The sequence below is a fragment of the Prionailurus viverrinus genome, unplaced genomic scaffold (assembly GCF_022837055.1).
Source record: "Prionailurus viverrinus isolate Anna unplaced genomic scaffold, UM_Priviv_1.0 scaffold_57, whole genome shotgun sequence".
Classification (NCBI taxonomy): domain Eukaryota; kingdom Metazoa; phylum Chordata; class Mammalia; order Carnivora; family Felidae; genus Prionailurus; species Prionailurus viverrinus.
The window spans coordinates 710,510-722,539 of NW_025927619.1; positions in this window are offsets into that span (position 1 = coordinate 710,510).

Below are 12,030 nucleotides of genomic sequence, written 5' to 3' on the forward strand. Positions count from 1 at the left end.
TTTTATTGATGTGATATATCATATTGATTGAACCAGACCTGCATCCCGGGTATAAATCCCACTTAATAATGGTAAATAATTCTTTTAATGTATTTTTGGATCTGGTTGGCTCGTATCTTGTTGAGTATTTTTGCATGTGTGTTCATCAGGGAAAATGGTCTGTAGTTCTCCTTTTAATTAGGGTCTTTGTCTGGTTTTAGAATCAAGGTACTGCTGGCTTCATAGAATGAGTTTGGGAGTTTGCCTTCCATTTCTATTTTTTGGAAGAGCTTCAAAAGAATAAGTGTTAACTCTTCTTTAAATGTTTGGTAGAATTCTACTAGAAAGCAATCTGGCTCTGGACTCTTTTTGGGGGGGAGATTTTTTGTTACAAATTTGATTTCTTTACTGGATATGTGTTTGTTAAAATTTTCCACTTCTTCCTGTTTAAGTTTTGGTAGTTTATATGTTTCTAGGAATTTGTCTATTTCTTCCAAATTGCCCATTTCATTGGCATATAATTGCTCATAATATTCTCTTGTTATTGTTTTTATTTCTGCAGTGTTGGTTGTGATCTTTCCTCTTTCATTCTTGATTTCATTTATTTGGGTCCTTTCCTTTTCCTTTTTGATCAAACTGGCTAGGGGGGTTATCAGTTTTGTTAATTCTTTCACAGAACCAGCTCCTGGTTTTATTGATCTGTTCTGTTTTTTGTTTGTTTGTTTCAATAGCATTATTTTATGCTCTAATCTTCATTATTTACTGTCTTCTTCTGCTTTTGGATTTTCTTTGCTGTTCTTCTTCCAGATCTTTGAGGGGTACGGCTAGGTTGTGTATCTGAGACCTTTCTTCCTTCTTTAAGAAGGTCTGGATTGCTATATACTTCCCTCTTAAGACAGCCTTTTCTGTGTCTCAGAGGTTTTGAGCTGTGGTGTATAATTTTCATTGGCTTCAATGTACTTTTTATTTTCCTCTTTAACTTCTTAGTTTGTCCATTCATTCTTTAGTAGGATGTACTTTAGTCTCTAAGAATTTGTTTTCTTTCAAAATTTCTTCTTATGGTTGATTTCAAGTTTCATAGTGTTGTTATCTGAAAATATGCATGGTATGATCTTGATTTTTTTTTTTACCTGCTGAAGGCTTATTTGTGTTCCAGTATGTTATCTATTCTGGAGAATGTTCCATGTGTACTTGAGAAGAATGTGTATTCTGCTTCTTTAGAATGAAATGTTCTGAATATATCTGTTAAGTCCATCCAGTCCGGTTTGTCATTCAAAGCCACTCTTTCCTTGTTGATTTTCTGTTTAGATGTTCTGTCCATTGTTGTAAGTGGGGTGTTGAAGTTCCCTACTACTATCATATTATTATCCATGAGTTTGCTTATGTTTGTGATTAATTGATGTATATATTTGGGTCCCATCCAAATATACGTTTGGAATGACAATGTTTACAATTGTTAGGTCTTCTTGATAGATAAACCCCTTAATTATGATATAATGCTCTTCTTTATCTCTTGTTACAGTCTGTATTTAAAAATCTAGATTGTCTGATGTAAGTATTGCTACTCTGGCTTTCTTTTGACGACCTTTTAGCATGATAGATAGTTCTCTATCCCCTTATTTTCAATCTAACGATGTCTTTAGGTCTAAAATGGGTCTCTTGTAAACAGCATATAATTGGGTCTGGTATTTTATCCATTCTGTTATCCTATGTCTTTTCATGGGAGCATTTAGACCTTTGACATTTAGAGTGAGTAATGAAAGATATGATTTTATTGCCATTATGTTTGCTGTAGAGTTGGAGTTTCTGGGGGTGTTCTCTGATCCTTTCTAGTCTTTGTTGCTTTTGGTCTTTTTGGTGTTTTTTTTCTTTTTGTCTTTTCTCCCCTCAGAGCGTCCCCCTTAAAATTAATTTCACGGCTCGTTTGGGGGTCATGAACTCCTTTAATTTTTGTTTGTCTTGGAAACTTTTAATCTCTCCTTCTATTTTGAATGACAGCCTTAGTGGATAAAGAATTCTTGGCTACAATTTTTTTCCTATTCAATACATTGAATATATCCTGCCACTCCTTTCTGGCCTGCCAAGTTTTGGTGGATAGGTCTGCTGCGAACCTCATCTGTCTTCCTTTGTAGGTTAAGGACTTTATTTTCCCTTGCTGCTTTCATGATTCTTTCCTTGCCTGAGTATTTTGTGAATTGACTATGATATGCCTTGTTGATGGTTGTTTTTTATTGAATCTAATGGGAGTTCCCTGTGTGTCTTGGATTTTGATATCGCTTGGATTTCTATGTTGCTGGAATGTTCGAGAGACCGTGCTGCTGCCAATGCCCAGAGACTGGTTGGGTGCCAGCCTGCTCCAGAAAAATTTCGCATGATCGTGTAGCAGCAGTGTTTCAGAGATTATGGTAATTCACAACACACATCTACCTCCGGGATTCACCCTTAATGTCCTTGTTCTGACACCAGCAAATGTGGCCATTTGTCCAGGGTCAGCTGGGAACTTTGGCTGTGGGAAAGCCGCACAACCTCTGTCATATGCCCTCCTAGCAGGGTAACAGATACTCCCCGTGTGACCCATGGACCTCACCCTCTGTTCCTGGGGATTCGCCCTTCCCACATGAGCACCTCCAGGTATCCAGCTATGGAGTTTCAGACTCTGTGCTCCCCTGTTTATAGAGTCTTAATGGAATTTAAACCCTCTCCTTTCTTATTTCTCCCTTTTTTGTTTAGACCTTTGTGGTTGTTTACACTTTTTCTTTTTCTCTCCAGCTGATTTCGGGGGGTGCTTTTCCTGTACTCCCCCCCATCTCCCTCTTCCTTCTGCAAGCAAAAACAGCTCCCTGCCCTCCATGGCTTCTCTCTCCCTCATTTGACCTTTCCATGCTGTGTACCTGCCAAGTTCTGTGGTTCAGGTTGTGCATATTGCTATGTTAATCCTCAAATCAGTTTTCTAGGTGTACAAGATGGTTTAGTGCTGATATGGCTGTATTTCAAGGACAAGAGACACAAAAAAGTTTCCATGCTGTTCCGCCATCTTGGCCCCCCATCCTGTCACTGTCTGTATTTTAAAATGTAGCTTTTCTGATATAAGTATGGCTACTCCAGTTTTTCTTTTTATGATCATTAACATGATAGATGCTTCTCTATCCCTTTACTTTTAATCTGCAGGTTTTTTTAGATCTGAAGTTAATCTATTGTATGCAGCATATAGATGGGTCTTATTTTCTTATCCATTCTGATACCCTATGTCTTTTGTAGGATTTACTACATTTATATTTAGAGTGAGTACTGAAAGATATGAATTTTGTGCTGTTGTGTTGTCTGTAGAGTTGGTGTTTATGATGATATTCTCTGGGCATTTGTAGTATGTTGCTTTTGGTCTGTTTTGCTTTGTCTTTTCTCCATTCAAAGACTCCCTTTAAACTTTCTTGCAGGGCTAGTTTAGTGTCATGAACTCCTGTATGTATGTATGTATGTATGTATGTCTGGGAAACTCTTTATCATCTCCCCTTCTATTTTGAATGACAGCCTTGCTGGATAAAAAATTCTTGGCTGCATATTTATATGATTCTAAACATTGAATATATTCTTCCACTCCTTTATGGGCTACCAAGCTTCTGTGGATAGGTCTGTTGCAAACCTGATCTGTCTTTCCTCATTGGTTAAGGACTAAATTCCCTTGCTGTTTTTATAATTATTTACTTGTCTGTGGATTATGTGAATTTGACTATGATATATCCTGTTGATGGTTGGTTTTGTTGAATCTAATGGGAGTTCCCTGTGCTTCTTGAATACTGATGTCTGTGTCTTTCCCGATTTGGAAAGCTTTCTACTCTCATTTGCTCACATATACCTTCTGCCCCTTTTTCTCTCTCTTCATCTTCTGGGACTCCTATGATTCAGATGTTATTCCTTTTTAACTAGTCACTGAGTTCTCTAAGTCTTGATATGGTGATCTTTTTACTTTGTTACCCTCTTTTTTCTGCTTTGATAATCTCCATATGTTTATCTTCTACATCGTTGACTCGCTGTCTACTTCATCTATCCTTGCTGTCGTGGCATCCATTTGAGAGTGCTTCTCAGTTACAACATTTTTAATTTCAACTTGACTAGATATTATTTCTTTTATCTCCACAGAAAGGGGTTCTCACTAATTTCCTGGGGAGACCTTGGGAAAATCATCCACTCCCATTTACCTTTAATTTTCCAGTTTTCATGGAAGAAATAGTCATTCTCCAAGGTTCTTTCCCATTGTTATGTTCTGTGATGGCAACACATTCATTAACAAGTACAGCAGATGGTAGGGTGTATCTTTTGCCTCTCTTACATTCAGAGAATCACCAGCATCATTCTTGTTAGAGAAAGTAGTGGAAAAAGATGTGATGTTCTCATACACCTTTTTAGAGCATTGGAATGTCTATATCACAGTGTTGGCAAGATTGGCAATATAGTATAGTTCTAAATGGAATTACAAATGTGAATATCTTGTGAATATGTGCACAAAGTGGTGTGTGTGTGTATAAAATGAATTTCTGGATTTTGACTCATCTCACCGATGACCTCCAGCTGGGAAAGATTAGCTTATATTTCCCTGCTTTAGCTCATCCAAAACACACTGAACACAATAAAACCAGAGTAAGAGCCTTCTGCTCCTGTCCTTGGCTCTGGACTTAAAATGGCTCCTCAAGAATGGATAAAGTAACCATCCTGAGTTTATTTTTAGAGTATCTGAATGAAACCTTCTTCTTGTTCAATGTAAACAGGTATTTTCCTCAAACTCACAAATGCCTTTTTTTGAGTTCTTCTATCTTTGACTTTAAGAAATACAGGGAAAGAGAAAAAAAAGAAAGGGGTTCTCTGGTGTCTTCTATGCTTTTTTCAACCCAAGCTAGTATTCTTATCATGGTTCCAAATTTTAGTTCAGACATATTGCTTATATCTGTGTTGTTTAAAGCCCTGGCTGTCATTTATTCCTGTTCTTTCCCTTGGGGTTAATTCCTTTGTTTTGTCATTTTGGGGAAAGAAAAAAAATTAATAAAATAAAAATTTTAATTGAAAATTAAAAATTAAAGAGATAATCAAATAAAGGAAACTAGATGTTAGGTGTCTTTCAGTCTGCTTGTTGAAAAAAGCTTGATAGAATAGAGAAAAAAGGAAAGGAAAGAATAAAGTTAAGAAAATGTTTAAAAATTAAAACAAATTTATATAATAAAATAAAGAAAATGAAAAAGAATAAAAACTTAAGGCCCATAAAAATATTTTTTTCTCTTTCTGTATCCAAGAAAGAGGAGGAAAATAAAGGAAAAAATAAAACAATTTAAACAAAAACAGAAGCTTAGGAAATGAACAAATAAATGAACCATCAAACAGAATGAAACCTGAATGAAGTTACATCCAGTTTACCCTTGAAATGAAACTATGAGGCACTCTCTAGTCTGTACACTAACCAGGTGCATTGACTTGTGCTGGTCTTCTGGGGAATGTACTTGGAAGGCGCCATTGGGCAAGTCATGGTATATGGCTCCGTTCTCCACTAGGTTGCACACTTACCTTACTGGGGTCAATCAGTGTGTGTGTGCACATGTGTGTGTGCAGAAGAGGTAGAAATGGCTTCACCAAGCTCCCTAGTCTCTGGAGCATGATCTTCACACTCTCTCTGACCTGCAGTCAAGCACCCCTCCTTTGTCTCAGATCTCCATCTACTCCCTGCATCTACACTGTCTGTGTCCAGGCTGTCTACCTGTCACGTGTCACCTCCATCCAGAGCCTCATCTCAGATGGAGTTGTGTTTCAAAACCCCAAACTTCAGAGATCCCATGGCTTGGACCCTCGCTGACTCTCTGGGGGAGGGACTCACTGAGCAATGGCCAGGTGCTGGCTTGCCTCAGAAAGCATTTTTTGCGCTCGTGCAGCAGCAGAACTTCAGAGACTATGGCAAAAACAACACACAGCCAACACCAGGTTTTGCCACACTCTGGCTTCTTTGTACTAATGTCAGCAAATGTGACTACTCTCTGGGGTCTGCTGGGACCTTTTCCTGTGGGGAGTACATATGGTCTCTACTGAATTCACTCCAAGTAGAGGAACCACTTCTCTCTATGGTACACAGACCCCTCAGACTACACTGCCTGCTTCTGGGGATTCATCCTACTTCCTCACCAGAGCACTTCCAAGCACTGAGCTCTGAAACTTCATATTTTCCCTCCACTGTTTATAGAATCCTTCTTTCTCCCCATTAATGGTTTTAGGCAATAGATTTCTTGTTCAGTCCTCTGTCGTAGATTCTAGGTCTAAAGTTCTCTCTTGTCTAGCAAGAGAGCAGGACATAGGATGAAAAGTCAGAGATGGCTAATGTGCAGGAAAAGACAAGAGCCCTGAATAAGTGTCTTTGCCCCATTTTTATTAGGATCAGAAGGCTTACAAACATGGCAATGGATGTGCACAAAGAGGCAATAAATCTGTGAACATTAACTTGTGGATGCGAGGGAAAGGGCATCTTGATATTTGTGGTTAAGAATTTGGGTTAATACAAAACAAAATCCTGATCCTGGGCAGTTGGGTGGAATCATGAGGCAGCACCTCTGTTTATCTTAGCCTAGGGGGTGAGGGAAATAACCTCAGAGTTAACAAGGCACATTTCTTTCATTAATCATCTCTGCTTGCTGCTTCACTTGCAGTGCAGTGGTCTATAGCCCAATTTACCTGTTTACCTAACTTGGTCCTTTCATCCTGTGAAAGTAGCTTTCTGTTATAGTACTAACTTCGGGGGTGCTTCCAACCTGAATATCTAATCTTATTTATTTCATATACCTATGTATTGGGCACTTTTGCGCCCTTATTTTGGGTCTTTGACGCTCCCTCTCTATTCTGGGGGTTCTGCACCTCCTCTCTATTCTGGGGTGCCTTTGCACCTCCCTATTTCTGGTTTCCCTGTCTTGTTTACCCAAACTCGGGTGTGAGCATCCTATGGCTCTGTATTTATGCCTTCTTAACCCATTGGTGTAAACCTGGGGTATTCCTAAGCTTATCTCCCACAGTCCCCTGCAAGTGTTTTCATTCTTTCTCTCTTTTTCTCTTCAGGTACTTTCAGGGGGAGTGTTTTTCTTGCATGATCCCAATGAACGGCACTCTTCTCTTACTCTTTCTCTCTCTTTCCTCTCTCTGTGAAAATGGCTCCCTACCCTCCATTGCTTTTCTCTCTCCTAGTTCACTTCTCAGCGCTGAGTACCTGCTGAGGACTGAGGCTCAAGTTATGCAGATTGGTGAAATAATCTTCAGATCAATTTCCTAGGTGTTCAAAATGTTTTGGTGCTGATCTAGTTGCATTTCCAGGATGAGACAAGCTCAGGATCGCCACAATGCACTATCCTAACTCCTTTCTTGCCACCACCATTTGTTAAAGAGACTTTTTTTTCCACTGGATATTTTTTTCCTGCTTTGTTTAAGATTAGTTGATCATACAGTTGTGTGTCAATTTCTGGGTTTTCTATTCTATTCCATTGATCTATGTGTCTGTTTTTGTGTCAGTAACATATTGCCTTGATCACCAGTTTTGTAGTATACCTGAAAGTCTGGATTAGTGAAAACTCTGGGGTCACTTTTGTTTTACTGGCTTGTTTAGTTTCTAAAATTCTATGTATAAGTGAAATAACATGGTATTTGTCTTTCTCTGAGTGACTTATTCGATTTATAATACCCTCTAGTATCATCCATGTCCTTGAAAAATCACAAGATTTCATTATTTTTGATGGCTGAGTAATATTCCATTGGGTATATATACCACATTTTCCTTACCCATTCATCGATCAGTGGACATTTGGGCTGTTTTAATTATTTGAGTATTGGAGATAATGTTGCTATAAACATAGGGGTGCATGTATCCGTTTGAATCTGTATATTTGTGTCCTTTGGGTTTATACCTAGTAGATCAATTGCTGGCTCACAGGGTAGTTCTACTTTTAACTTTTTTTCTTTTTCTTTTTTTTAATTTGAGAGAGAGAGAGAGAGAGAGAGAGAGATTTGAGCATGGGAGAAGGCTAGAGTGAGAGAATCTTAAGCAAGAAACATGCTCAGCAGAGAGTCAATGCAGGGCTTGATCCAATGAACTTGGGATCATGATTTGAGCTGAAATCAAGTCAGAAGCTCCACCAAATGAGCCACCCAGGTGTCCCTGTTTTTAACTTTTTGAGGAACCTCCATACTGTTTTCCAGACTTGATGCACCATTTTGCATTCCCACCAACAGTGCAGGAGGGTTCCACTTTCTCTATACACTCCACCATCTGTTGACTCTGTAATGTTAATTTTAAACACTATGACAAGTGTGAGATGGTATCTCATTTGGATTTGATTTGGATTTCCCTCATGATGAGTGATGTTGAGCATCTTTTCATGTGTCTGTGAGCCACCTGGATCTCTTCTTTGAAAACAATGTCTATTCATGTTTTCTGCCCATTTTTTAAATAGCTGTTTAATACTATATTTTTAAAATATATTTTGGAAACTAACCCTTTATCAGATAAGTCATTTGAAAATACCTTCTCCCGAAGACCTGGGAAGATAGCAGCGTAGGAGGACACTGGGCTCACCTTGTCCTGCTGATCACTTAGATTCCACCCACACCTGCGTAAATAACCCAGAAAACCACCAGAAGACTAGCAGAACAAAATCTCCAGAGCCGAGCACAGACAAGAGGCCCACAGAAGAGGGTAGGAGAGGCGGTGGAGGGTGGAGGGTGGAGAGGCGGTGTCTGCTACATGTACAGATGGGAGGGAGCTGGGGCAGTGGAGGGGCAGCCTGCCCAGCAAGGCAGAGCCCCTGAAATCTGGCTTGAAAAAGCAGAGGGGTCAGACTCCATGAGTTATGACAGCCAGCAGGACTTAATATCTGGAATGTTAAAAGTCAACAGTTCTGCTCTCAGAGAGCAGGGAGGGCGAGAGGACACCGGGAGGGAGAGTTGTTGAGCTCCAGAAGACAGAGCTCAGCTCAGTGGGGGAACAAAGGCACTGGCAAGCACCATTTCCCCCTCCCAACCCCCAGCCAAAATTCCAAAGGGAACCACTTCCTTTCACAGAACTTCCTTACACTGTGCAAATGTCCAATGCTGTGCTTATGTGGATCCATCCTTCTGTCAGGCCTGCCTTCCTCCTGGTACTGCAGGGTCCATTCCGCAGGGAGCCACCTAGGGCAGTGCAAACTAACCCTGCCCCTCCCGCCCCTGTGCACCTTGCAGATCCCATCAAAGCAGCAACACAAGCCTGGCAGTGAGCAAGTAGCCCAGACAAGGGCCACACCACTCCATAGTGAGTCCTGCCCCTGGGAGAGGGGGAAATTAGATACACACCAGTCTGACTGTGGCCCCAGGAGTGGGCTGGGGGCAGACCTCAGGTCTGACTACAGCCCCACCCACCAACACAAGTTATTCCTGACACCACAGGGGAAGTGCCCTGCAGGTTGGCGCCAGCCCAGGGACTATGCAAGATGACAACATGGAAGAATTCTCCTCAAAAGACACTCCAGGAAGTAGCGACAGCTAACGAATTGATCCAAAACAATTTAAGCAATATAATAGAACAAGAATTTAGAATAATAGTCATAAAATTAATTCCTGGGTTTGCAAAAAACATAGAGGACAGAAGACAATCTATTGGGACTAAGGGACTAACTTATTGGATGAAGGGACTAAGAAGTAGTCATGAGGAGCTAAAAAATGCTATAAATTAGGTGTAGGGGCAGGTGGGTGGCTCAGTCAGTTGAGCTCCCGACTTCGGCTCAGGTCTTCATCTCATGGTTTGTGAGTCTGAGCCCCACGTCTGGCTCTGTGCTGTCAGCTCAGAGCCTGGAGACTGCTTCGGATTCTGTGTCTCCTCTCTCTGCCTTTCCCCCACTTGTACTCTGTCTCTCCATCTCTGAAAAGTAAATAAATATAAAACAAGTTTTATAAATGAGGTGCAAAATAAAATGGAGGCGGCCACAGCACCGATTGAAGAGACAGAGGAGAGAATAGGTGAATTAGAAGATAAAATTATGGAAAAAGTAGAAGCCAAGAAAAAGAAATAAAAAGATCCAGGAGTGTGACAGGGTAATTACAGAACTAAGTCATTCAATCAAACGGAACAGTATCCATATCATAGGAATTCCAGAAGAAGAAGCGAGAGAGAAAAGGGCTGAAGGTGTACTTGAACAAATCATACGTGAGAACTTCCCTGATCTGGGGAAGGAAAAAGGCATTGAAATCCAAGAGGTACAGAGAACTCCCTTCAGACATAACTTGAATTGATCTTCTGCATGACATATCATAGTGAAACTGGCAAAATACAAGGATGAAGAGAAAATTCTGAAAGCAGCTAAAGATAAACATGCTCTAACATACAAAGAGAGACCCATAAAACTACTGGCAGACCTATCTACTGAAACTTGGCAGGCCAGAAAGGAATGGCAGGAAATCTTCAATGTGGTGAACAGGAAAAATATGCAGCCAAGAATCCTTTATCCAGCAAGTCTGTCATTCAGAATAGAAGGAAAGATAAAGGTCTTCTCATACAAACAAAAACTGAAGGAATTCATCACCACTAAACTAGCCCTACAAGAGATCCTAAGGGGGATTCTGTGAGTGAAATGTTGCAAGGGCCACAAAGTATCAGAGGCATCACTACAAGCATGAAAACTACAGACATCACAATGACTCTAAACCCATATCTTTCAATAATAACACTGGATGTAAATGGACTAAATGTGCCAACCAAAAGACATAGGGTTTCAGAACAGATAAAAAAACAAACAAACCAAGAGTCATCTATTTGCTGTCTACAAGAGACTCATTTTAGACCTGAGGACACCTTCACAATGAAAGTGAGGTGATGGAGAACTATCTATCATGTTACTGGAAGTCAAAAGAAAGCTGAAGTAGCCATACTTATATCAGACAAACTAGACTTAAATTAAAGGCTGTAACAAGAGATGAAGAAGGGCATTATATAATAATTACAAGGACTATCCATCAGGAAGAGCTAACAATTATAAATGTCTATGTGCCGAATACAGAAGCCTCCAAATATATGAAACAATTACTCACAAACATAAGCAACCTTATTGATAAGAATGTGGTAATTGCAGGGGACTTTAATACCCCACTTACAACAAACTGACACAGGATGAATAAGGAAACAAGGGGCTTGAATGATACATTGGATGATATGGACTTGACAGATACATTTAGAACTCTGCATCCCTAAGCAACAGAATATACTTTCTTCTCGAGTGCAAATGGAACATTCTCCAAGATAGATCACATACTAGGTCACAAAACAGCCCTTCATAAGTATAAAAGAATGGAGATCATACCATGCACACTTTCAGACCACACTGCTATGAAACTTGAAATCAACCACAGGAAAAAGTCTGGAAAACCTCCAAAAGCATGGAGGTTTAAGAACACCATACTAAAGAATGAATGGGTCAACCAGGCAATTAGAGAAGAAATTAAGAAATATATGGAAACAAATGAAGATGAAAATACAACAATCCAAACACTTTGGGATGCAGCAAAGGTATGCCTGAGAAGAAAATACATTTCAATACAGACCTATCTCAAGAAACAAGAAAAATCCCAAATACAAAATCTAACAGCACACCTAAAGGAAATATAAGCAGAACAGCAAAGACACCCCAAACCCAAAAGAAGATAAATAACAAAGATCAGAGCAGAAATAAACAATGTAGAATCTAAAAAATCTATAGAGCAGATCAGTGAAACCAAGAGTTGGTTTTTTGAAAAAAGTAAACAAAATTGATACATCTCTAACCAGGCTTCTCAAAAAGAAAAGGGAGAGGACCAAATAGATAAAATCATGAATGAAATTGGAGTTACTACAACCAATCCCTCAGAAATACAAGCAATTATCAAGGAATACTATGAAAAATTATATGCCAATAAACTGGAAAACCTGGAAGAAGTGGACAAATTCCTAAACACCCACACACTTCCAAAACTCAAACAGGAAAACATAAAAAGTTGAACAGACCCAAAACCAGTGAAGAAATTGGATCAGTT